The sequence below is a fragment of the Siphateles boraxobius genome, unplaced genomic scaffold, assembly GCF_051911475.1.
Source record: "Siphateles boraxobius isolate OS27281-9 unplaced genomic scaffold, OSU_SipBor_1 6, whole genome shotgun sequence".
Taxonomy (NCBI): domain Eukaryota; kingdom Metazoa; phylum Chordata; class Actinopteri; order Cypriniformes; family Leuciscidae; genus Siphateles; species Siphateles boraxobius.
Genome location: NW_027509186.1, coordinates 39,144,119 through 39,171,684, shown reverse-complemented (window position 1 = coordinate 39,171,684; position 27,566 = coordinate 39,144,119). Strand labels below are relative to the sequence as shown.

The 27,566-nt window shown below is 39.8% G+C and overlaps 1 protein-coding gene across 1 annotated transcript in view; it reads left to right on the top strand.

The window, feature by feature from the left end:
- Positions 1-716: 716 nt before the first annotated feature.
- The window catches only part of LOC143715442 (uncharacterized), a 50,848-nt gene continuing 23,998 nt past the window's right edge, over positions 717-27,566 (top strand). Inside the window, exon 1 of the mRNA XM_077207245.1 lies at positions 717-884. The gene's annotated coding sequence lies outside the window, so the exon portion shown is untranslated. The remainder of the gene's footprint in view (positions 885-27,566) is intronic.

Here is a 27,566-nt window from a genome sequence, read left to right as displayed (position 1 = left end):
ACTTCATCAGATACATCTTCAATACTCCTCTTCGATGATCCTTTCCCCATTCCCTCAGCCCCATTAGACCTAGTATAATTTCCTCCTCTCCCTCTACCGATTACATAACCTTGATTTTTCCAATCTTCTTGACCTTTTAACCAATCCCCACTCTCATCATCTTCCTCCATTATACTATCCAGACCCAGTCACAAATCAGATTATGCCAAACCGCCAAATAAAAATAAACAAAACAAACCAAAACAAACAACAAAAGAAAAAAGCAAAGAAAATATCTCTTGGAGATACAAACAAACCGCCACCGCCGTGTCTAGTTCCTGGTTTTGCCGTGGTCCTCAGCTCTCCACAAGGAAACTGACTGGAAATGTCTTCTGTGTTTAGAGACCCTCTGCAAAGTTTAGAGAGTGGAACATCTTTAGCAAGACAAGATATTTTAAATAAAACATTGCAGAAGTTATATACCATAAAGCACTTAGGTGTAAGGTTGAGTTTTTTGTGGGTTCCAGCCCATGTCGGATAAAGGGGAATGAGGAAGCTGATAAACTGGCAAAGGAGTAAAAAATATATAATTTATTTATTATTATATATATAATTTCTTTTTCTTTTCTTTTTTTTTTTGCAACAAGTGTATTCTACCAAGTAGTGCTTCTTACTCCAATCCAGTAGGTGGCGGACAATGCACCTTTACGTTGGCTTGCCAACCGCCATGTAAACAACAGAAGAAGAAGAAGATCCTCATTGTGAAGTTTTGTTTTGCCCTGGTGAACATCTCTGAGCGTTTCTGCCTGTGGTTTTGTCTTCCCGTGGATGACTCTTGGACTGTTTATTCTCTTCGTGATTCTTTGCTGCCTGCCCTGGACTGTTTCTATTGTGGACTGATTTATGTAAGTTTCTGTAAGTAATCCGTCGGTTAAATATCACTGTGGTAATCTGTATTATTAATAATAAAAAAATGTTTTACTTCAGCATTGCGTGATACTATTTTTAAGTGATTTCAGTCATTTTGACAGATAATACATTATTATTGTATTTACCTGTGAAACCAAACCTGGAAAGAGACTTGAGGATTTGGACTGCGGTAAAGCCAGCCGCCACCTCGAAATGAGCGGTCAAACTAGCCGCCCCTATATTTCGTGGTGCGCGTATACACTGGCTATCACGGTAAGACTGTCAGACCGTCATCTGGATTGAAAACAATTGATCTTCCGGCGAAGGCTATTTCACATTAATTTATTCTTTCTTTCTTCTCTCTCTCTCTCTCTCTCTCTCTCTCTCTCTCTCTCTCTCTCTCTCTCTCTCTCTCTCTCTCTCTCTCGATCTGTCTATCATCTGTCTGTCTATCTATCTGTCTCTCTATCTGTCTATCTATCATCTGTCTGTCTATCTATCTATCTATCTATGTCTATTTATCTATCTATCTATCTATCTATCTGTCTGTCTGTCTATCTATCTATCTATCTATCTATCTATCTATCTATCTATCTATCTATCTATCTATCTATCTATCTATCTGTCTATCTATCTATCTATCTATCTATCTATCTATCTATCTATCTATCTATCTATCTATCTATCCTGCCTATCTATCTGTCTGTCTGTCTGTCTGTCTGTCTGTCTGTCTGTCTGTCTATCTATCTATCTATCTATCTATCTGTCTGTCTGTCTGTCTGTCTGTCTGTCTGTCTGTCTGTCTGTCTGTCTGTCTATCTATCTATCTATCTATCTATCTATCTATCTATCTATCTATCTATCTATCTATCATCTATCTATCTATCTATCTATCTATCTATCTATCTATCTATCTATCTATCTATCTGTCTGTCTGTCTGTCTGTCTGTCTGTATATTTATGTATCTGTCTATTTATAATTACCTATCTATCTATCGATCCATCCATCTATCCATCCTAAAATAGTAATATACTGTTGTGTCTATACATTCAGAAAATCATTAAAAACAAAATCCTAGTTTACACTGCCCAATTTCACCTCAGATGGAGAGTAAACCACCTCACCGTGTCACCTGCACAGTTTCAGGAAAATCTGATGTTGTATTACAAAATAAGAGCCCTCCAAAATTCATAAATGCGCTGTTTTGGCTTTACATTCAGAAAATCACTAAAAAAAATCCTAGTTTACACTGCCCAATTTCACCTCAGATGTAGAGTACACCTTCTCACCGTGTCACCTGCACAGTTTCAGGAAAATCTGATGTTGTATTACAAAATAAGAGCCCTCCAAAGTTCATAAATGCGCTGTTTTGGCTTTACATTCAGAAAATCACTAAAAAAAAAATCCTAGTTTACACTGCCCAATTTCACCTCAGATGGAGAGTACACCACCTCACCATGACACCTGCACAGTTTCAGGACATTCTGATGTTGTATCACAAAATAAGAGCCCTCCAAAGTTCATAAATGCGCTGTTTTGGCTTTACATTCAGAAAATCACTAAAAAAAAAATCCTAGTTTACACTGCCCAATTTCACCTCAGATGGAGAGTACACCTTCTGACCGTGACACCTGCACAGTTTCAGGAAAATCTGATGTTGTATTACAAAATAAGAGCCCTCCAAAGTTCATAAATATGCTGTTTTGGCTTTACATTCAGAAAATCACTAAAAACAAAATCCTAGTTTACACTGCCCAATTTCACCTCAGATGGAGAGTACACCACCTCACCATGACACCTGCACAGTTTCAGGACATTCTGATGTTGTATTACAAAATAAGAGCCCTCCAAAGTTCATAAATGCGCTGTTTTGGCTTTACATTCAGAAAATCACTAAAAAAAAAATCCTAGTTTACACTGCCCAATTTCACCTCAGATGGAGAGTACGCCACCTCACCGTGACACCTACACAGTTTCAGGACATTCTGATGTTGTATTACAAAATAAGAGCCCTCCAAAATTCATAAATGCGCTGTTTTGGCTTTACATTCAGAAAATCACTAAAAAAAAATCCTAGTTTACACTGCCTAATTTCACCTCAGATGGAGAGTACACCACCTCACCGTGACACCTGCACAGTTTCAGGACATTCTGATGTTGTATTACAAAATAAGAGCCCTCCAAAGTTCATAAATGCGCTGTTTTGGCTTTACATTCAGAAAATCACTAAAAAAAAATCCTAGTTTACACTGCCCAATTTCACCTCAGATGGAGAGTACACCACCTCACCGTGTCACCTGCACAGTTTCAGGAAAATCTGATGTTGTATTACAAAATAAGAGCCCTCCAAAGTTAATAAATATGCTGTTTTGGCTTTACATTCAGAAAATCACAAAAAGAAAAAATCCTAGTTTACACTGCCCAATTTCACCTCAGATGGAGAGTACACCACCTCACCGTGTCACCTGCACAGTTTCAGGAAAATCTGATGTTGTATTACAAAATAAGAGCCCTCCAAAGTTCATAAATATGCTGTTTTGGCTTTACATTCAGAAAATCACTAAAAAAAAAATCCTAGTTTACACTGCCTAATTTCACCTCAGATGGAGAGTACACCACCTCACCGTGACACCTGCACAGTTTCAGGACATTCTGATGTTGTATTACAAAATAAGAGCCCTCCAAAATTCATAAATGCGCTGTTTTGGCTTTATATTCAGAAAATCACTAAAAAAAAAAATCCTAGTTTACACTGCCCAATTTCACCTCAGATGTAGAGTACAACTTCTGACCGTGACACCTGCACAGTTTCAGGACATTCTGATGTTGTATTACAAAATAAGAGCCCTCCAAAGTTCATAAATGCGCTGTTTTGGCTTAATGGCTTTACATTCAGAAAATCACCAAAAAAAAAAATCCTAGTTTACACTGCCCAATTTCACCTCAGATGGAGAGTACACCACCTCACCGTGTCACCTGCACAGTTTCAGGAAAATCTGATGTTGTATTACAAAATAAGAGCCCTCCAAAGTTCATAAATATGCTGTTTTGGCTTTACATTCAGAAAATCACTAAAAAAAAATCCTAGTTTACACTGCCCAATTTCACCTCAGATGGAGAGTACACCACCTCACCGTGTCACCTGCACAGTTTCAGGAAAATCTGATGTTGTATTACAAAATAAGAGCCCTCCAAAGTTCATAAATATGCTGTTTTGGCTTTACATTCAGAAAATCACTAAAAAAAAATCCTAGTTTACACTGCCCAATTTCACCTCAGATGGAGAGTACACCACCTCACCGTGTCACCTGCACAGTTTCAGGAAAATCTGATGTTGTATTACAAAATAAGAGCCCTCCAAAGTTCATAAATGCACTGTTTTGGCTTTACATTCAGAAGTCACTAAAAAAAAATCCTAGTTTACACTGCCCAATTTCACCTCAGATGGAGAGTACACCTTCTGACCGTGACACCTGCACAGTTTCAGGACATTCTGATGTTGTATTACAAAATAAATTGCCTTTAAAAACTTCAGTACATGTGTTTTTTGTCATTGATGAATAATACAAATAATTTCCATGTTTGTTTGTTTGTTTTTGTTTCAGTCACAAGCAACAATGCGCAAGGCAGTGGAAATGGCAGATGTTGTACCATGTCGAATTATCTGTCATGATGTTAATTTGGAAAATGACATCAGTTGTGAACAAATCCATGAAGAGACTTTTATGCCTATTCCTTTTGTGCTTGTGTCTTTCGATTGTAAATGTTTTTGGACACAAATCTCTCTGTGGTGGACATTAAGTGTGCAATATAAATGTTGTTGTGATATGTAACACTGACATGTAAATACATCTTTATCAATCACATAAAATTATGTACTTTAATCTATAAAAAGTTCTGTCATTTCCCATGTTGCCTGTAGGACTGGTTTGTCTGTCAAAGGTTGGTTATAACACTGCTATTGAATGTTTCCTCATTTAGTTCTTCGTGTTCCTATAATAATTGTGTATAAGTTTTACTCACTAAATATCACATAATATTATAAACACATATTTGTATCCTTGATCATGCCTCATGACATTAGAGCCTTAAAACTGCTCTGAACAAATAACTGACGCTGTCCATTGTGCTTAGCCAATAGATTTTCTATCTTACGTGTTTTTCCCCGTCAGTTTTGTGTTGGATAATATTTTCTAAACTACATAATGTAAAGCCTAAGCTTAATAGGCCTACACAATACTTAATATAAAACACAGTTACATATATTTGGACAGGTGGTAGCTGTTGTCCACCGGAGGGAGCCAAATCGTCTTAAGACTGGAAGTTTAACGTCAGTGAAAGTGGTTCAGTACATTAACTTAAAAAAATAATAATAATAAATAAAAAAACCTTTATACATGTCACATTTCGCGAAGAAAACTTTGTATTAAAGCAATAATGCAAAATTAAGTAAACTACATTACTTTTATATCTTGTAAACAAGAAACACTGTATTCATGTCTACTTGAGATTGGACCTTTATGATTGCCATTATATTTAAAATGAATGGTTATTATGTCTAAAAGTGTTTTGTATTTATTGTATTTATTTATTATACAAAATATTGTATTATTATATATTTATGCTGAGTATTTTGCAACGTGCAAAATGTCAAAAGAGCAAAAATCGAATAAGTTCCAAACAGGCACCTGCGAAGCCTAAATTGGCATCTTATAGCAGGGCAACAACCGCACGATTAAAAGTTAAAGACAGTAATTATAGATGTTGCTTGGTAAACACAAAAAAAATCTAAGCTTGCAGCAATCGAGGAAGGAAAAGATGTCGAAGAAAGAGCAAGGGTGAATGCATATTATATTACACGTATAAGCCCCATTTGCTTTACAGAGCTGAAATTTGGGACATTTGAGTAACATAATTACGGCAATGAGATTGTACGTAGCACCATTCAACCATGTAGGCCTAGGCTATATGCTATTTCTCCTATTTCTCCGAGGTCTGTCTAATGTCATGCAATTTATTATTATTCAGTAGAGACTAAGGAATAATGAAATAGAAATTATTTACTTAGGCCAGTCTTTGATTCAATTAATTGCCATAATCATTTCAAATAGAAACTTTTTGTTTTGTTTTGTTAACGCTATCACCTAAATGTAATTACAGTGCTAACCTTTTAAACTGATGTAGTAGCCTATGGGGTAACACTATAGAGTAGCTACTGTTCCATCATTAATGAATAACTACACAATAACAAACGAGTAACGCTATATCAACATTGTATTAGCAACTATTATCTAAGCAACTATTATCTAACAAAAAACTGATTAATGAATTATTAAGTAGCATAATAGTGCTTAGTTGAATGTGGTAGTTCCTATTAGCTAATAAAAACACATTTTTTCATCTACTTGGTAAACCAATTAATGACTCAAATATTAACAAACCATTCAGAGGGATTTAACTACTTGGAACAGTATTTTTAAGTGAAAAGGTTAATAACTCCTTATTATTGCATGGAGGTTTTAGAAAGGTTTTTACTTTATGCTACTGATCCAGATTAGCTAATAGTGAACTACCACATTTCACTAAGCACTATTAATGACTAATTCCTTAATTAGAGTTTCTTTTTAAGTTAATAGTAGTTTATAGAATGTTAATAGAGCATTACTTATTTGTTCCTGTGTAATTATTCATTACTGATGGAACAGTATTCTAAAATGTGACTAGAATATGTACGAAAGCTGTCTTCCTAATGTCTTCCCTTTTTATTTTATCCAGAGTGCACTCATTCAAGCTATTTGTGTTACATCCAGTCAGGAATGAAACGGAGAGTGAATCCAATTGCAAGCACATTTAATTAAACAAATACAAAAACAGGAAATCCAGGGAACTCAGAACAGGACAGGAGTAACATAAAACAACAACCGACAGCCAACAACTGAAACACAGGGGTTTAAATACACAGACAAACAAGCTAAACAAGATAACAAGGGGGCGTGGTTAATAAGAAACACCTGGGGAGACTAATAAACATGGACGAGGAACACCTGTGGACACTGAGCAACAACAACAAAAGACAAGACACATGGCAGGGTCACATGACAAACAAGGAATCACGTGAAATACAAGACACAGCAAAACCCACACGTAACAATTTGGGGTGAGTAATTCAGTCGTTTACCATCCATCCCAGAAAGTACATTTAGTCCAAAAACTATGTGCAACTATGTTCTTTATTTTTATCAATGCCTTTTTTCACCAATAGAACAAAACCAAACGTATAGTTGACGATGAAATTGTGGAGACAGTTGAACTCGTAAAAAAGAATCTCATCAATTACGATGACACTGTCACACATAAGGAGGGCTTCTGGGGACAAGTGTGCATTGCACTTGGCATTGCAAACACCAAAAACAGTCGATATAGACTGAAAATTATATTTAAAAAGGTGAGCATTTCTTTGTTTCACTGTCTGTCTTTCAAAGCATGATTCCTGACTTCAAATTATTACAAATCACACACACACACACACACACACACACACACACACACACACACACACACACACACACACACACACACACACACACACACACACACACACACACACACACACACAGATAGAGAGAGAGAGAAATATAAAACACCTCTTGCTGATTATCACCAGTTATGAAGATTGTTATATTGAGTTTACAATACCTTATTTTCTTATAAAAGTTTATTGTAATTTCTCATAAAAAAATGCAGCAATGTTATGTTTGCTAGGCATTATATTTGTTTTGTTTTTTTCAATATTATACACACAGTCACAGCAAGACCTAACATCCCCTTATCTGTACTTTTTGACATTAATTTTATACACCATGATTATAAATTTTGTCAAAGCGCCAGCCAGAATATTCCCCGTCTCCATTGCCGTCTGAGGCCAGTGGAACTGCTGCTGATGACCATGGACACAAATCTCCAGAGCCAGTTAGTCATCACTGTTTTTATTCATAAATTTGTCTTATATGGCCTCCTACCTTCTAATGCAAAATGTCGCTTGTCTTTCTATCAAAGCGCCAGCCAGAATATTCCCTGTCTCCATTGCCGTCTGAGGCCAGTGGAACTGCTGCTGATGACCATGGACACAAATCTCCAGAGCCAGTTAGTCATCACTGTTTTTATTCATAAATTTGTCTTATATGGCCTCCTACCTTCTAATGCAAAATGTCGCTTGTCTTTCTATCAAAGCGCCAGCCAGAATATTCCCTGTCTCCATTGCCGTCTGAGGCCAGTGGAACTGCTGCTGATGACCATGGACACAAATCTCCAGAGCCAGTTAGTCATCACTGTTTTTATTCATAAATTTGTCTTATATGGCCTCCTACCTTCTAATGCAAAATGTCGCTTGTCTTTCTATCAAAGCGCCAGCCAGAATATTTCCTGTCTCCATTGCCGTCTGAGGCCAGTGGAACTGCTGCTGATGACCATGGACACAAATCTCCAGAGCCAGTTAGTCATCACTGTTTTTATTCATAAATTTGTCTTATATGGCCTCCTTCCCTCTAATGCAAAATGTCGCTTGTCTTTCTATCAAAGCGCCAGCCAGAATATTCCCTGTCTCCATTGCCGTCTGAGGCCAGTGGAACTGCTGCTGATGACCATGGACACAAATCACCAGAGCCAGTTAGTCATGTGCTTTGTAGTGTAGATGAGAAAACAATTCATTCATTCATTGCTTAGGAGTAGAAGAATTGTCTAAACTCTTTAAATCATCTAAATCAACAACATGTAATTTTTGTGTGTGTGATGCAATCTTACCTGGCCAATCCTACATGAAATTAGATTAGTGTAAAAAAACATCTTTAAAGGACAGATGTTGCAGTAACATTGTATTTTTTCATTAGGGCTCCATTAGTTATCCATCTGATGAAGATGGATTTATTAAAATCCGCCTTCCAAAGAACCCATCGTTCTTTTACATTGAAAGAAACGAGTGGGACAAACTAAAGCAACAGAGAAAAAAAAGAAGCTTTAAAGGACTACAGTGGACCAATGTTATTGCGAAAGGACTTAGGACCATACATCCGTACTGCTCCATCGCATTCAAAAGGCACAGACTGAAGGGTTTGGGTTTGATGCGAGCAAGTCCTGAATTCTCCTGTCTTGGATACTGTAGGTTTGAAGATTGCCCTGTCACTGTAACAGTTACAGTTGAAACTGAAGAGAACCTCAAAGCTACAGTAGACTACCAAGGTGGACATTGCTATCACAAATTAACAGAATTAAAAAGAAGGCCTGTAAGAGCAAATGACAGGAACACACTGGGTCAAGACTTACAAAGGCAACCCCCACGAGCCATGTTTCTTGACAAGCTGTATAAAATCCCTGATGATGTCATGGAGTCTGGCTGTAGGGATGAGGCTCCAAATCGAGATGTCCTCAAAACAATATCTTGGGAAGCACGTCAGAGAAGCCGGCAGCACAGCAATGAGATAATAAGTCTTCAAATAATGGTAAAAAAAAAAAAAGACAGTCCTGATGAGGTCCTTCAAAAAATCATGCTTGAACCAAAAGGTGTTTTACTGTGGTCACAAAGGGGAATTGAAATTTATCAGGAGCGATGCCGGGAGGACATTGTTTATCTCGATGCGACCGGCAGCATCATGCGAAAAGAGAAGGGCTCTCCTCCTTTTTATGTTTACGAGTTGGTGGTCAGGAATCCCCAAAAAAAATCATCCCCTTTACCTGTTGCTACTTATCTGACCTGTGACCACACCACAGCCTCAGTTAATTATTTCTTAGAGGCGTTCCAAACTGATGTGGCAAGGCACTTTGGAACGTCCTGGTTGCGTATGCAACCCACCGTTCCCTGAAGGAGGGAACGGAGGACGTAGTCGACGCCGACTGAAATGGGATCTCGCTAGAGAGCCTGTCTTCTTCGAGTACTATTGAACGAGCCAATGTAATTGGCGTGCGTGATTCGCATCACACACTCCGCCCCCGCGGCGCGGGTATAAATACGGAAGTGGATGCACGCACTAGTTGCTTTTCGCTGAGGAGCCGAGAGTAACCCGGGGTCAGCGGTGGTCCAGCGGTAGTGGCAAGGGGACTACGTCCTCCGTTCCCTCCTTCAGGGAACGGTGGGTTGCATACGCAACCAGGACGTTCCCTTTCAGTCGATAACGTCGGACGTAGTCGACGCCGACTGAAATGGGATCAACCATTGAACACGCCACTAACGCTGCCACCTTCCAGTGCCTAAACCAAAGCCTCCTGATGCCCCCGCAAACTTAAGGCGGGGAAGGACAGGGCTTAGGCCAGGGAAGTCACTGCTGTTCCTACAGGACCACTGGGAAAGCGTTCCCCGTATGTTGGAAGGAAGGGACGCTGCGGAAGCCACATCCAACCCAGAGGGAGGTAATGTGGAGAATACACATATGAACTGGGCGGAAACCGGGCAGTCTAACCTATGGAATGTCACTGGGGTGGCTCCAGCCTAAGACGGGGGGAGACACACCGGACAGTGACGGCAGAGAGACTCTGCCGAGGGAAGACACGGGCTCACCGCAGGGAGCCGTATCGTGGAAGAATACACATATGGGGTCACCGAAGGGACCGCAACATATGGACCCAGCCTAACACAGGTTCCACACTGCTTACGAGTGGTAGGCCTAACACCAGACGTTCCGCACGTCCGACGTCGGAGGGGTGTGGAGGAACTCAACAGGGTTCAATTTTAAGGGAACTCAACTGGAGTAGAAAGGCGCACGTATCCAGTCCATAGGAGGGGAATGGCGCAGCAAGCCGACACTTGAACCGGGCTCACGGTGAAACTGGCTTCATGAGAAGGGAGCCCACGGGAAGCAGCGGTTCAACTAGGTGTCGTCCAGCCCCCAACTCTAGAATCTGTTTAGCAAAGTATATCGTCAACGCCCAGGCGGAGCACTTTACACTCATCATAGAGGAGCTCAACACCTAAGTGGACATGTTGCATCTCGGATCTTTGCCGAAATGAAGGCAAGCACTAAGTGCAACTTTGCATGGAAACAGCCTTCCCTCTCTGCTGAATTCCAACAGATATTTGAAGAGCTGGTCTGAGGTCTATGACTTGCATTCTGTACACGTCCAAGCGAACGGACAGAGAAGCCAGGGCTGGATCTGCCTCCTCCAGGGCAGCGCTTGCAGGCTCACCACCTGCTCCTATTACGGGAGAGATAGGAACCTTGGGCACCATCCGAGCCGGGGTCTCAGCTTGTGAGAGTTAGCCGGCCCAGACTCCAGGCACAATACGTTGACCGAAAGCGAGCAAGTCCCTACCCTCTAGTAGAGACCACGCGAGCAGGAGAACTGATATTACAGAATTTTTAACTCACTGCCTGCAGTGGCTCAAGGGCGGTCTCTGCAGTGCAGTCGCACCAGGGACAAGGCCCAAGAGGATAAAGAGGGACACAAGGATTTACAAGACCTTGCTCCTCAGGTACCTGGCGATCAGAACGTGCTTCTGCATACTTCTGCAACACGATGAGCGTTGTTTAAACACCGAGGCAACATCATTTTGAGGGTGATTTAGGAAAACAGCCTACTGCAACCCATTTTGCAGGAAAGAGAGCACTGAAGTGATCGAAAGCTTTCAGGATCTCCTCTGGAGAGAAGACGCACTCAACGACTAGGTTCCACTTCTAAAGGCGTAAGCACGCTACCCCATTCTAGGGGGTGCTCGCAGAAGTGATGGTAACTATCACACATTCTTGTGATAGCCACCTGAACCTCCGCGTTCAGATGTAAGACCGCCCGGAATCCCCGGGGGAAGAACGCGTGTGCCATCGTGCCCCGCCCCCGAAGAGTTTTCCGGGGAAGTCAGGAAGGCTGTTGATGGGAGCCAGGTCTAGTTGGGCCAATAAGGGGCAACTATGAAGACCTGTTCCTCTCCTGACTTGGCACGTAGGTGCAAGTGACGGGCGCAAAAGACAGGAGCATTGCTCAACACAACATGTGAAGATCACTGGGCTTCAGGAGCGTTTTCTGCTCAGCACTTGGGTGTGACAAGTTCACTGAGCTTCAGGAGCATTCCTGCTCAACACCTGAGTGTGATAAACTCACCGAGCTTCAGGAGCATTTCTGCTCAACACTTGAGTACGAAGAACCTCACTGAGCGACAGGAGCATTTCTGCTCAGCACTTGAGTGTGACAAGTTCACTGAACTTCAGGAGCATTCCTGCTCAACACCTGAGTGTGATAAACTCACTGAGCTTCAGGAGCATTTCTGCTCAACACTTGAGTGCGAAGAATTTCACTGAACGACAGGAGCATTTCTGCTCAGCACTTGAGTGTGACAAGTTCACTGAGCTTCAGGAGCATTACTGCTCAACACCTGAGTGTGATAAACTCACTGAGCTTCAGGAGCATTTCTGCTCAACACTTGAGTGCGAGGAACTTCACTGAGCACCAGGAGCATTTCTGCTCAGCACTGCGTGTGATGATTTCACTGAGCTACCTGTGATGGACTCACTGAGCTACAGGAGCATTGCTGCTCAACACCTGAGTGCGATGAACTTCACTGAGTTTCAGGAGCAACTCTGCTCAACATGAAGTGTGATGATCTCACTGACTTGAGCAGGCGCAAGGCGACCCTGAGTCGCAGTCACTTCTTAGAAGGCTCACTGGGGTTAAACGTATTCTGCGGGCCCCCGGGGCAGCTGAGGTCCAGTGTTTGTCCAAGGGTAGTCCGCTCGGTTTACCCAAACACTGGCGGAAAAATAAAACCGGGGGGGCAATTGAGCGGCCCCGGAATGGTCAAGACCCAGCGGACCCAGGGGATGGAGTCTCCACTTGCCCTGGCTATAACTGTCGTGAGGCTCGACGGCGGCACGATTGAGTAAGCGGGAGGAGTGGAACAAGGCGCCCTCAGAAGCGTCTGACTCCAAGGAGGAGGTGACGGGAGAGTTTGTGACACCCGCAATGTCTAACAACTCGAGGCACGAATGCCCGTGTAGTCGGGGGTCGCCCAGGCCCCCGTTAAAACACGCCCTTTGTACATGGCCCCTCTGCTGAGGAGGGTTTGGCAGCAGACCGGGATGAACTATAGTCACACAGGGTGAGCTGCTCTGCCACGGTCACCTCGGGACTCGATCGTGAAGCTAGCGCTGAAGCGGTCACATATGGAGGAAGCCAAAGGCTGCGACTACCATATACCCCAGGAGCCTCTGAAAGTTCTTTCAGTGGGACCCTTTCTCACTTCAACACCAGCTGAACACATTCTCATTGGAGAGACATGTTGGACCGAGTACCTCTCCAAAACTAAAAAAGAGATACTCAGCCCGTGGGCGAGACTACTCTCTTCCAGTTGACCTGACGACCCAACGGGCTCTGGAGCACTCGAGGGGAAGGACACTGTACTGATACTCCACCCTTAGACGCAACACACAGGATGGCCTGCGGCGCGGGAGGTAGAGATCTGAAGCACATATCTGTCAGGTCAAAGCTGCAGACCAACCTTGGGCCAAGATGGTCACGACCCACCCCCTAGTAGCACGAAGAACGAGTTTACAACTGGCCTTCGTACCGGCTGGAGGAGCGGCTATATCAAATCCTTCGCCAGCAGGATAAGATAAGCACGCACAAGTCAGGAGCACTGCTCAACACTCGGTGTGATGAATATCACTGAATTTTCAGGAGCACGTCTGCTCAACACCTAATTTGATGACTATCACTGACTTGAGCGGGGTAGCCGAGCCTGAGGTGGGGCAGCAAAGTAGAGAGAGTGGTGTTAGTGTGCTGTGCAACACTTACCTGTCTCCACAAGCGGCAGGGGGCGCGTGAGAAGGCGGATGACCGGGTCCTCGAACGCACCAAGCTGCCTGCTGGCGACCAAGGGGGAGCTGAGGGGTGTAAGGCTATACAGGGTCACACCCACCAGACTGGCCCTCTTGGGACCCAGGAACAGATGAAATTGCTCTCTCTTTGAAGTGTGGGTACCGCTTGCCCGCTTTTTTTTTTTTTTTTTTTTTTTAGGGAGCCAGCGGCGGAACAGACACACACACAAACAAAGGCTCCACCCAGCCCTCACCCGGGGGGAGGGAGTGATCGTGCCACTCCAAGAGCATCTCATCCATTCCTGGGCGGCCCGCTCCGGAATGCTTTCGCTGTCGCTTGCCACCTGGCTTGGCAGCGCCTGGAGCGGGCTGGGCGTCTCTACTGCGGCCGGCTCCATGCTGAGGCCTGGGTGGAGGCTGCTGCGGAGGGCCAGCAGGAGCGGCGGCCGGAGAACGCCCACGGCGACGAGCAGGCGGAGGAGCTGCCACCGGCGGCAGGTGGAGGCAGCAGCTGGCCACCGGGGCAGGATGTGCCGGATGACCTCCGTCTGCGCTTGAGCGGCAGAGAACTGTTTGATGCAGTTCTCCACCGCGTCGCCGACCAGCCCAACCTGGGAAATTGGGGAGACCAGGAACCGAACCTTGTCCGCATCCGCCATACCAACCAGGCTGAGCCAACGAAGGCGCTACTGGACCACCAAGGTGGACATCGCCAGACCGATCACGCACGCTACGACACCCGTACCCCGGAGGGTGAGGTCGGATGCAGTGCGGTGCTCACCTATGAGCGCACGGTCTGGATTACCCTCGTGCATGCCATGGGTGCCCTAGCCTGCAGCAACGCCATGGCACGCAAGAGGAAGGGGCTTGCCCACAGGCTTTGTAAGCTCTGCCCGTCGGAACAGACGAAACTCACAGGCCTTAGGGGGGAGACGAGGATCCCCCCAAAAGGCAGCGGCCGCCGGACACAGGTGCACCTGTGTCGACAGACCGCTCCAATGGAGGGACACCTCGCAACCCTTCACCGTTCCTCCATCAAGGGTAATGAGGGGGAAAAGCTATTCAGGCAGTTTCTGGCAGAGAAAGATGCTGTTCACCACCTGATAAGCTCTCCATGCATTTCGGGAAAGAAAGGCACTGGGGCGGCGAGCTGAGAACCAGCGCGGCCCGCCCCAAGATACCAAACTCCAGATTCCAACCGAGACTGAACGGGACACGGTGGAGGTTCCACTCGAGCCCGGCAGCCTCGGCGGCCCGTTTCAGCATAGCTGATATTTCTGGATCCGGCTCGGGCAACATTGAACTCCCGGAGGGAGACAATGCAGCCGAGTCATCATCTCTAGAAGTCAGCTCACCCTCCGATGCTGCAATCGGCGTCCTGTCCTCCAGGGGAGCCCCGAGTGAAACCGCTGGCCCACCCATTACAGATGGACCAGCAGACAACACAGGAGGCTCCAGTGGTTGCAGTGGAAGGGAGGAGTGAGGAGCCCACAGGGAATGGTTACCGGGCGGGACATCCAACACTATCCTCCGGTCACCCATCCCACACAGCACCCGAGGGTGGGGCATGGTAATGGGGACTCGCTCTCCGCGAACGAAGGCGAGTCTCGCCCTCAACACTGCGACAGTCATGTTCCCACAGTGAAAACATGAGCTGTCCACAAAAGCTGTCTCAGCGTGCTGTAAGCCAAACACGTGACACAACAGTTGTGACCATCAGAGAGAGACAGGGAACGACCGCACCCAGAAACGCACGGGCGGAATGACATCTTGAAAAAGACGAAAACGCACCCGTGTTGCTCTTTCAGAAAATAGGACCGTCACCAGTGCCGGAGCACACAGGGGAATGACCGCGGCAACACTGAACAGAGAACTGAAACAGTGAAGCACTCACTTTTCCGCCCTCTAACCAGCCATCAACACACACAAACATTTAGAAATTTGTTGCTGTTAAAACAGCAGTTGAGAGCTCAAAGCTCGTGATCACCGCTGCACTCGCGCTGTAGAACACCAGCACTGGGAGAGTCTTCCTGAAGAACACCGACACACTCGCTCGTTGTAGACAACAGCACTCTCAGAGACATCAAACGATCGGCTCCGAAGCGAAAGGCAACTAGTGCGTGCATCCACTTCCGTATTTATACCCGCGCCGCGGGGGCGGAGTGTGTGATGCGAATCACGCACGCCAATTACATTGGCTCGTTCAATAGTACTCGAAGAAGACAGGCTCTCTAGCGAGATCCCATTTCAGTCGGCGTCGACTACGTCCGACGTTATCGACTGAAAGGGAAGGAAAGGTATGCGGTCACCCATCATGATCCTTTGCGATGGGTCGATGGTGTTAATGCAGGCTATATGCCTGTCATTCGCCAAAAAAAATCTACAAGACACCATTAACCACTATTACAAGATAGCCAGTGGAAAAGGAACAAAGGAAGATTTTGAGGTGCCCATTCTTCATCGTTGCCTTAGCCACGTAATGAAGAATGCCAAGGAAATGTGCACAAAGTTGTAAGTACTGTACATTAACAAAGTAGTGTTCGTGACATTCCTTTTTTAGTGACAGTTGCTAAGTGTCTGAAGAACTTTATACAGACTCTATGTGATGAATAACCTTTTATTAATGTGCTAGCACAAAAAACACCACAGCAACATCTGTTTTCCTTATACCAAAACATAAGAACGGTACTGCCAATGTGACCTTTGTAAACTGACCAATGTGAACTGGTTTTTCCAAAATACACACAATTTAAAAGTCTCTTGGCAGTGTGACCTCAGAATTGCCCTACATCGACTCTGTCTGTGAAATGCTTAGAATACTGAAGTATTCCATACATTTCCAATAGAGCAGCCAGTATTAATAAAGGACAGATTGGATATAATATGCACAAGTTATGAAATTTCTTTGTTACTGTTACATATTACATTGCAGTACATAATTTTGTTCTTGAACCTAATTATTATATTATATTCACAGTGCGCCAAACCACTACCATCTGGCCATGCATGTATTTGGTGCCCTCACAACTGCAAGCACTTTAAAAGAACTAGATGAAATGGTTCAAAGTGCTGCAGTTGTCTTCTCAAGTCCATCCTGTGGGGCCAATGTTGAAAAACATTTTAAAAACCTGCAGTCTTGGCTGCAGAGAACAGGGAAGACATTGGATGTGACTACCAACTCCAAAACTGATGCTGAGGACTTGAAGGTAAATGACAAATCTAATTTTACATTGTAACGTATATGGTTTTACTTAAACAAAGATGTGAAGAAATAATTCTATTATCAAGTAAATAAACAGTAATTAAGTGAAATTTCTTGCATGAAAATGTACTTGGATACATGTCTTAGGGAGAGCAGCTATGTTTAAATGTGCTTAAAGTCTTTGTTACGGCAATATATATTTGAAATTTATACTATATTAACACTATTTTAATACTAATACAATAGTAGGATAACATCGGAAAAACAAGCCCTTTTGTCAGTACAGAAAGTAACTGTAGTGAGTTTTGTATGTAAAGACTAACTACTTTTATTCACAACAAAAATAATCAAGTACCTGCCACTCAAACAACACAACACAGCATAATTTAATAGAATAAGACAGAAAGAAATATGAATTCCACAGAAACTGCAGCCTCTAAAACATATAACAGTATGGTAACAATTTTGGCAGCTTTTTTAAATAACTGTTTATAACTGTACTTTTTCCTTGTTTATGAAGGGCTGATGTCTTCTATTGAATTGTGCCTGAAGTCCTTTACAGACACACCTCTAATAATAACAACACATTGTTACTTTACATTTAGGACATTAAAGGAGCCAACAAATTTGCAAAACGTTGCAAGGCAATCATTTCCAATGCTTCACTGGACAGGAATGGAGAGGACAATGTGTACTTCTGTAAAGGCCTTATCAATCACCTCAGCAAATATATTCTTCCATATGCTGGATTGTGGACCGGGATAATGCTAGGTTTGCCATAATTAATCAAAATATCGCTATTCGGATAGAAAAATCTGGGTATGTTTTCTGAAAATACATGGCTTCTTTTCTTTTTGTACAAAGGTGACCTTGGACGACATGGGACAGGACCTCATTATGAACAGAGCACTAGGAGATATAATGTCCTGAGAAAGCTCAAAAGACAAGTTATTATAATACATTTATCATAACATGACCTCTGTCTAAGTACTATTATTGTGTTTAAATGATAAATTATGTTATGAATTCACCTGTTTTTTATTTCTTGCTCAGAACATAACAGAGGACAATAAAACACAGGGAATCATGGAGAAGAGCCAGTGGGACTTAAAGCATATTCGTTTCACTTCTGGACGGCTCACTAGGCTTGATGACTTTGTGGCCCGCTACCAAACAAGTCACACCGCTCTCCTGAAGGAGTATGACGACTCTGAAAGAGTTTTCAGGAGAAAGGTTTGAATTCTTTTAATAAATGTGTCATTGAAGATATGATGGGTACCAATTTTTATGGAAAACTATATATACACAACATTATATTTTGTATGTCATCCCATTATATGTATTGATATCTAAACCAGCTCACAAAGTTATTTTAATTTTCTTTATGAAGACACACAGAGTGGACGAAGAAAAATGGAAGGAACGCAAGCAGAAAAAAAAGGGGAGATATGTAACTCCAACTATGCAATGTAACTGCAAGCCATTTGTTTTCAAAAAATCAAACAAGAAGGTATACTTTAAACGTAATACTGTGATGCATTCTACAGAATTAACAGTAACAATCTTATTCTTAATATAACACTTTTAGTTATTCTGTAGCCAAGGAAAATGCAGCCTATCTGAAATTTTACTACACATAGACATCTTACAGCCAACCCCCTTTTTCATCAATTAATTTTCTTTTATTTCATACACTATACAAGTCTTTACTTAATACTGTTATACTTCATTTTAAGAAAACCAATTAATGCACCTGAAACATGGAGTCTTGTTAAACACAAATATTTTTAAAGGGGTGATTTTGATTTCACATTTCTAAGTTTAGTTAGTGTGTAATGTTGCTGTTTGAGTTTAAACAAAATCTGCAAAATTTACAACGCTCAAACTTGAAAGCTCCTTAATGATGTTATCTGTTTTTAAACACACTGTTTATAGGTTGAGACCACAGTGCCTGTGGGTCCCACTGGAAAACCAAAGTCTTCACCACAGCCTAGTTCATCCCTGCAGGAGGACCATGAAAAAACTTTGGATGGAAAAGCTCTAGTACATGGGGATGTCCCAAACAAACCCCAAGAACCATCCAAGACATCATTAACCACACAACTTCAAGTAAGAAGGGTTTCTAGTATCAAACGATCTAACTGATAGTAGTAACTTTTAAAGGTTATTATCTACATGACAAGTAAAAAGGAACAATATTTTTTTTTTTTAAACAGAGAGACAAATTTTTTTATACACATTTAATGTATATTTATCAATGTGTAATGTTTGGTTGAAATTTGTGGCATGCAGCTCACCTCCTTGTGGAAAAGAAGGAACGCAGAGGTTGTGGTTTCTGTGATCCCCACCCAAAACACAGGACAAACCATAATTATTCGCCACAAAGAGCTCCGTACACTTCAACCGCACCGGTGGCTATATGGCGAGGTATAGTGTGCATCTCATTCTCTTAAAAATTAAGTTATACAAGCTGTAGTTAATTTTTAAAACTATAAATGTGTAGTTATAAAAGCTTATACAAGTCAACGTTACATCATGTCATGACTGTTACTGCTATTGGAATAGCATCACATAGTAAACAACATGTAACATCTTTTAGAAAGAAAATTTTTATAAACAGAGTAACACTTTACAATAATGGTCTATCATGAATAGGTACATGAATAATACAGGGCAAATGAGTTGTTCTATATTAACACTTCAGCTATTATTATTAACAAATATGGAAACAAGATCAGTGAGTCAATTTATGATTAAAATAGTTTTTTAATTGCACGCAATTGTTAAACGCAATTGTTACTCAATAATTACAAAATGAAACTAGCTTTGTTAAAAACAAACAATGAATGATGACAAATAAAAAATAATTTTTAAAAAATGATCACAATAACATGTCCAAGAAATGACTTATCATAGTAACTCTGCATGATCTACTAGTGATCTGAGCCATTATTTTAAATTGAGAAACTTGATTATTTTTTCTACATAAAAATAAAGGTCCAGATCACTAAAGGAGAAAAAAATGGAATTTATTATGTCTCAGACATGTGTTAATATTGTAACGAGTTACAGTATTAAATATATATTTATAATTAATTTTAACAGATTATAATCAATTATAAATATAAAGAGAATTAGAATTAATAGTACAATTATTTAATCAGTTCATCCAATGAACAGAAAGCATAATCAATCATTAATTCTGGGAAATATATTATTTTCCTGGCCAAGACAGAATAACCTTTTCCAGCTAAAGTAAATAAAGTACTAGCAGGGTAATAGCAGGTATCGCTAGATCAAGATGTTTAAGTGACTTCCATAAGTGGCAAAAACAGAGACAATAAACGTGTGAATATAATGGTTTAATAAACGAAACTACGGTAGGCCATACACATAACTAAACTAAACAAAGATTCTATACAGAATTAAAGAAAGTAAAGAAATGTGAAGAAAGAGAGAGAAATGAAAAGAGAATGGCAAGATTACAATCAGTTAACCGCAACCTACGAGAAACATCTGAGAATCAGGGTCACCTTAAAAGGGCGCAATAACTTAGAAACACATCTAAAGGCTACAAAGATCTGACCTAATCAGATACTCTTAAAGGTCCAATCAGTTCACACCAATTTGGTTATGTGACTAATCAAAGATGACCGGGAGAAAGTCTTTGTTCCATCTTATCTCCATTTGCATGTTCATGGTGTCAAAGAGTATGGAAAAATATCATGATGCGATTTATAACATATTGTACACCATTGGTTTTAAAATCAAAAGAGGATTATTTTGATATCAAGAAAGAGGGGATTTGAAGACTTAAAAGCAGTGATACATCATCTTTGGATATCAACATTGGAAGTTACTCTAACATAACTAAAGAATCATAACTAGTCATAACTAATAAAAACAAAGGGACATGCATAAAACACAGAGGAAATTCTATAAACATTTGGGAAATTTTGAGGGTAAGAATGGAGTAAGTGTCCTTTTGTATTGGAAGTTTATCTCTAGTCTTTGACCAAATGTCTAGTGTCTCCTGTGCTGTCTTTTGAGGCTTGTAGACACAGTCTTTTGCTGAGATCGTTTAGTGGAGCTGAGGTGATAACTGCCTTTGAAGAGAACTGGTTTTAAAGCGATGACAGTAGGGGAGAGGGGGAAGGTTTTATGATGACTAGGGCATTTTGATTGAGGCCATTCATTACAATATTGTGATTAGTAAGTAATTGGTAATTACTGAACATGTGTCATAGTTAATAGTTCTTAATGAGGTTAATTTAATTAATTATTAATTAAGTAACTATCTCAGTCCTATATTGAGTATTACTTGTTGATTAGTTAATCTAATTTTCATATTATTAAATAGTGTTAGCTTAACTGTTAATATAGAAGTAATAATTTGTCCTGCATTACAGATACCAATTAATGATGGGCAATTATTGTAATGTTTTATCATAAACATGGTTAGTTACTCGTGTGTTTTTTGGGAATGTGTTTTTTAGATTAAAAATTAAAATATTGAAATGAATGGTTGCAATACAAGACATTAAAAAACAAAACACATTTGCACAAATTACAGCAAATCTGACTGATGTTACACGGTTTAAATTGAAGTTTTAATTGTGTATCCTTATAAGTGAAACAGATATATGTTTGATGTCTTCTTAACATTGTATTCCTAATTTATAATGCAAATTAAAATAAATAAAAACATTTCCCCAACATTTCTTATGTAGATAATTGAAGGCCTGTTTCATCTTGCTGTCAATCAACTGGAGATGGGGAACTCCATATACATTCTCAATCACTACACAGCATGGGTGATTCTAAATGGGGACAGCACGCAGATTGCCCGGCAGAGTTTGTCAAAGGTGATCACAGTGGCTGAACTATAGTGTGAATATGCAAATTTGTGTGTGTGTTTGCAGGGACTAATATTACAAGGCTTACACATGAAAAATAATACATAATCTATTGCAAAATTACATAACAAATTTGCCTGCTTTCAATCTTGCTTTAAAAAGGGAAATATACTTAATGATGGTTTAAAATGCAAAGGTAATTATTATTTATCTTCTTCATTAGGTCAACTTGAACAATTACCAGGCAATTGTTTCATTTGTGAACATAAACAAGGTCCACTGGAAACTTCTGGTGAGTAGCTGAATGTGATCTGTCATTATTTACAGTGTCTGGAATATTATTAAAAGATGTACATTCTCTCCACTTTTCATTTTCAGTACATAAATGCGGTCAACCACACTGTGTACCTGGTAGATCCCTCAAAAAGTTACTCAGAGAAAACTGATTCCATTCATGCAGCCAAAAAATGCAGGTATTCTTTGTATGACTCATTACATCCTCAAGGCACATTCTATGGCTATTTGCCTGTAGTTTTGCAGCACTGAAGAGATTTTGTTCCCTACCTACTAATAAGGGGTCCACCTCTCTCCATTTAAATTGTTTGCATACTTTAAGGTGTTTATACTGTTAGTATAATTTATAATCCATATATGTTTGTTTTTTTGTGGTGCATGTTAATGCCCATAGGGTTTTATTACTTTGTAATCTTTTTCATATGGACATTGTGTAATATTTCTTTAAGTAATGGATGTTGACCTACCTCCAGCTAAAGAATGTGTCCCAGTAGCATAAGCCCTAAAGGTTGGAGCATAACATAAATTAACCTAACAATGAGTGTCTCCTGATTAGGGGCATACAGATGATGTTAGGTTAGCATGCTACGTTTATTTAATATTATTTAATTTATTCAAGTATTTACTGACCAGTTTGCTTAATGGTTAATCATATCAGTATTTAAGGAGACATTGCAAAGACTTTGTATTACAATAAAGTAATATATTTTATTTACATTTCATACCTTGTAGATAATAGCTGATTAGCGGTACTTTTGACTGTTGTGTTGCGAAAAGTAATGAAAATAAAAAATGTTGGTCTATACTCTGAAAATAAGATTTAAATAAAATTATTTAGGTGTACTTAGACTTTCCATAATAATAACTATATTCTTAAAGGTTTAGAATATGAAACCATACTTTCTGTACTCTTTCCTAATTAATACATATTCGCGTAATACATCGCACACAGTGAGTACCTAAATATGAGGAAAACGATCCATGGCAAAACAGAGTGGGAGGACATCGAATGGAATGGAGGAGTTCTGAAACATCCATTCCAGCGGAATGCCTTTAGCTGTGGGGTCATTGTCATCTTGGTATGTGAAGTGTTGTAATACCTATCTCTCTGTTTTTTTCTGTAAATTAAGTTAATGTTTGTGTTTCAACATTTTATACAGATTGTAGTGTATGACAGAACACAAAATAATTGGGGTATTGTAAATGCTAACATGGAGTCTGACACAGTCCAGATGATGCTTTTAAATATTATTGTTTGTTTAGATGGCTAAGCAAATAATGAGGGCATTTCCGGCTGATCCAGTTTTAAATTTTGGCACATCGAAAAAGGAAATGGCACAAGAGCGAAAAATGATGGCTCTCCAGATACTGAAAGAATCAGGTTTGTAAAGCAAGTATTTGTCTGTTGTGTAGAGTAATACAAAATAAAATGCAGCTTTAAAAAATATACTGTAGACAGCATTCAAATACACAACGCAGAAGTCAAGTGTAAGGTAAAACAGTAGTAGAAAAAAATATTTTCTTGGGTAAAACATGTAATATGTCTCTCTGCATTAGGGGGTGTCTGTTACATTTAATAACACCTCCATCAGAGGTGAAACAGACCTATGTAAATTTGCAATTTAGTTTTAATGATTAAATTTAAGTCAAATGACCACATTACGGCCTATGAAGCCGTGGTGACCAGTGATTTCGGGTCAACATATGGGAGTTGGTAGCCACAACATAGAACAGATTATAGCTGTTTTGAAAAACTACAAGAAGCTGTAAAGATTTCATAACATGTACAGAAAAATAAATCTTATATTTAATTGGTAACACCTTAGATTACAGCCCGGAATGTACTGCGTATTTAAGATGAATTTACAGCATAACTTTACGCGATTATATGAAGTACTAGCATGTAAGTATAAGGGAACAATATGCAAAGTTTGGGGAATAACGGGGTAAAAACCTGGAGAATTAAAAAAAATATTTATACTGTAAGTATTATAGAACTAAGGGGTACTTATTCTACTATTATGGTACAACAATATTGCATTTGGGAGCAGATGTTTAAGTTTGGGCTTACATGCTTTTTGGATTTTACAGTATTTTTGAAAAAATTATTGGAAATATACTCTTGTTCCATGTAGTTACAGGGTAAGTACAATAAAAAATACATACAGACAATCTTATAACACTGACTTGGAAACCTTTATATATTGGTCCCAAATGTGATTGTTGTGTCATAATAGTAGCATAAGTACCCCTTAGATCTATAATACTTATAGTATATAAAAAATAAGAATTCTCCTGGTTGTTACCCTGTTATTCCCAAAACTTCACATGTTGTTCCCTTAGACTTACATGTAAGTACTTTATTGGTACACTATAATAACAGAAAATTACACTGTAAAATCGCTTTAATTACGCAGTACTTTCCGGGCTGTAATCTAAAGCGTTACCAATAACTCTTTCATCAAAGAATGTTGTTCTTTGCAGCGTTAAGCAGAATGTTAATAAGAGGCAAAACACAGACACAACAGCACAGTAATACTGATGTAATCTGGTCATAGATATACAGTGATATGAAGAGGTTAACAAGAATGAAAGGGATGTAAATGGGCTGTTTATTAATGGTACTGTCTTGACACCAGTTACACATATTGTTATTTTCACTAGAGGTTATACAATATTTTAAAGCATGGTTTAAAGGCTGCATTTAGAAATAACCTGAATATCTCTTTGGTTATGGTTTAGTACAGAACAAATGAAATGTATGCAGTCTTTGCAGTATGGGATGTTAAAATTTTAAGGCTTTTCAATTAAACAAGGACATTGACATTGAGCTATAAACACCTTATATTTGTGTTACCAATTAATTTCTGTTTATACTTTCATATTAGTGTTTGATGAGGCCAATAACTGTGCCATGTGCTCACTGAAAAAGCCAAGTGGAAGTGGGCCTCCTTTTTTCACTTGTGAAAGATAAATTGGAAAGTAAAAAAGCAGTAACAATATAAAACCGCGGATCCGTGTTTGTTGCAGATCAGTGATATTTCCAACTTATTACTTTCTAGATCCAGTGTGATACCTGCGAGAGGTGGTACCACGAAGAGTGCCTGAGCATGACTGAAGGGGAGCTGGAACAGGCCAGAGTCAACGACTGGGACTGCATTTTGTGCTCTTAGAAAAGTGATTTTATTTTTATTTAAATTATGCTATTTTATTTTTATTGTAAAATATTGTTGGTAGTTCCAGTCTGTGTCCCTTTAAATAATTTGTGTAATATTGAGTGTTTTTGAAAATAATTTGTAAATAGTCATTAAACAATTTTACATGTGAAATTCAACATCAGAATCTGTTGTCATTTCATATGTGACACTGTGCTCTTATTTTGTAATACAACATCAGAATGTCCTGAAACTATGCAGGTGACACGGTGAGGTGGTGTACTCTCCATCTGAGGTGAAATTGGGCAGTGTAAACTAGAATTTTTTTTTTGGTGATTTTCTGAATGTAAAGCCAAAAAAGCGCATTTATGAATTTTGGAGGGCTCTTATTTTGTAATACAACATCAGAATGTCCTGAAACTGTGCAGGTGTCACGGTGAGGTGGTGTACTCTACATCTGAGGTGAAATTAGGCAGTGTAAACTAGGATTTTTTTTTTTGTGATTTTCTGAATGTAAAGCCAAAACAGCGCATTTATGAATTTTGGAGGGCTCTTATTTTGTAATACAACATCAGAATGTCCTGAAACTGTGCAGGTGTCACGGTCAGAAGGTGTACTCTACATCTGAGGTGAAATTGGGCAGTGTAAACTAGGATTTTTTTTTTAGTGATTTTCTGAATATAAAGCCAAAACAGCGCATTTATGAATTTTGGAGGGCTCTTATTTTGTAATACAACATCAGAATGTCCTGAAACTGTGCAGGTGTCACGGTGAGGTGGTGTACTCTACATCTGAGGTGAAATTGGGCAGTGTAAACTAGGATTTTTTTTTTTGTTGTGATTTTCTGAATGTAAAGCCAAAACAGCATATTTATGAACTTTGGAGGGCTCTTATTTTGTAATACAACATCAGATTTTCCTGAAACTGTGTAGGTGTCACGGTGAGGTGGTGTACTCTCCATCTGAGGTAAAATTGGGCAGTGTAAACTAGGATTTTTTTTTAGTGATTTTCTGAATGTAAAGCCAAAACAGCGCATTTATGAATTTTGGAGGGCTGTTATTTTGTAATACAACATCAGAATGTCCTGAAACTGTGAAGGTGTCACGGTGAGGTGGTGTACTCTCCATCTGAGGTGAAATTAGGCAGTGTAAACTAGGATTTTTTTTAGTGATTTTCTGAATGTAAAGCCAAAACAGCGCATTTATGAACTTTGGAGGGCTCTTATTTTGTAATACAACATCAGATTTTCCTGAAACTGTGCAGGTGACACGGTGAGGTGGTGTACTCTCCATCTGAGGTGAAATTGGGCAGTGTAAACTAGGATTTTTTTTTTTTGTGATTTTCTGAATGTAAAGCCAAAACAGCGCATTTATGAACTTTGGAGGGCTCTTATTTTGTAATACAACATCAGATTTTCCTGAAACTGTGCAGGTGACAAGGTGAGAAGGTGTACTCTCCATCTTGTTATCAAATTTTTATTGTTTAAACATGACATATAATGACGAAGACAAACAATCAGCAATTACCCCAGTATGAGAAAAAGAAAAAAAGATACAAATAATAATAAATAAAAATGAATAAATCAATAATTAAGATAATACAAATTTAAAATATATATATATAGGGCACTATATAAGTGGGATAACAAAGATACAGAAAAATTATATATAATGAATAAATAAACAAACATACAGAATATACTTCAAGATATACACAAATATATATAAGTACTACAGATTATTTAAAAAAAAAAATAATAATAATAATAATAATAAAAAAAAAATTTAAAAAAAAAAAAAAAAAAAAAAAACCACAGTAGCATAGAGCTGAGAGAAATCTACGACAGTTGAAATATATGATTAATAATAAGGAAAAAATAAACCAACCAGATGAACAAGAACAATAAAATAAGATAAAATTACCATAAAACCAGAGAGATAGGGAGGGGGGTATTAATTCAACTCAGTAAACCCTTGAGTTTTTCCAATGTTTGGGCCCAGAGTCTAATGGTGTCCTCTCTTGCGCCATGAATGCGTGCAGTGGACAATTCGAGATACACCACATCTATAAATGTGAGAACCCAATACTGCTTATTGAGAGAATGTGGAGGTTTCCATCTCGTTGCTACTATTTTCTTAGCGGCTGTCAAACCAGCTAAAAACACTCGTTTCTGAGTTTTGTGGGGACAAAGGGGCCGAAACATTCAATAAAGTGGACAAACTTTCTTTAACCATATTCCAAAAGTAAGCAACCCCAGGGCATTCCCAAATCATGTGAAAAAAAGTACCAAATTCCCCTGTATGGCACAGCGTGCAATTAGGATCAGGTTTAAGCTTCATACTATAGAGTTTACGTGGAGTCAAATAAGTCCTATGA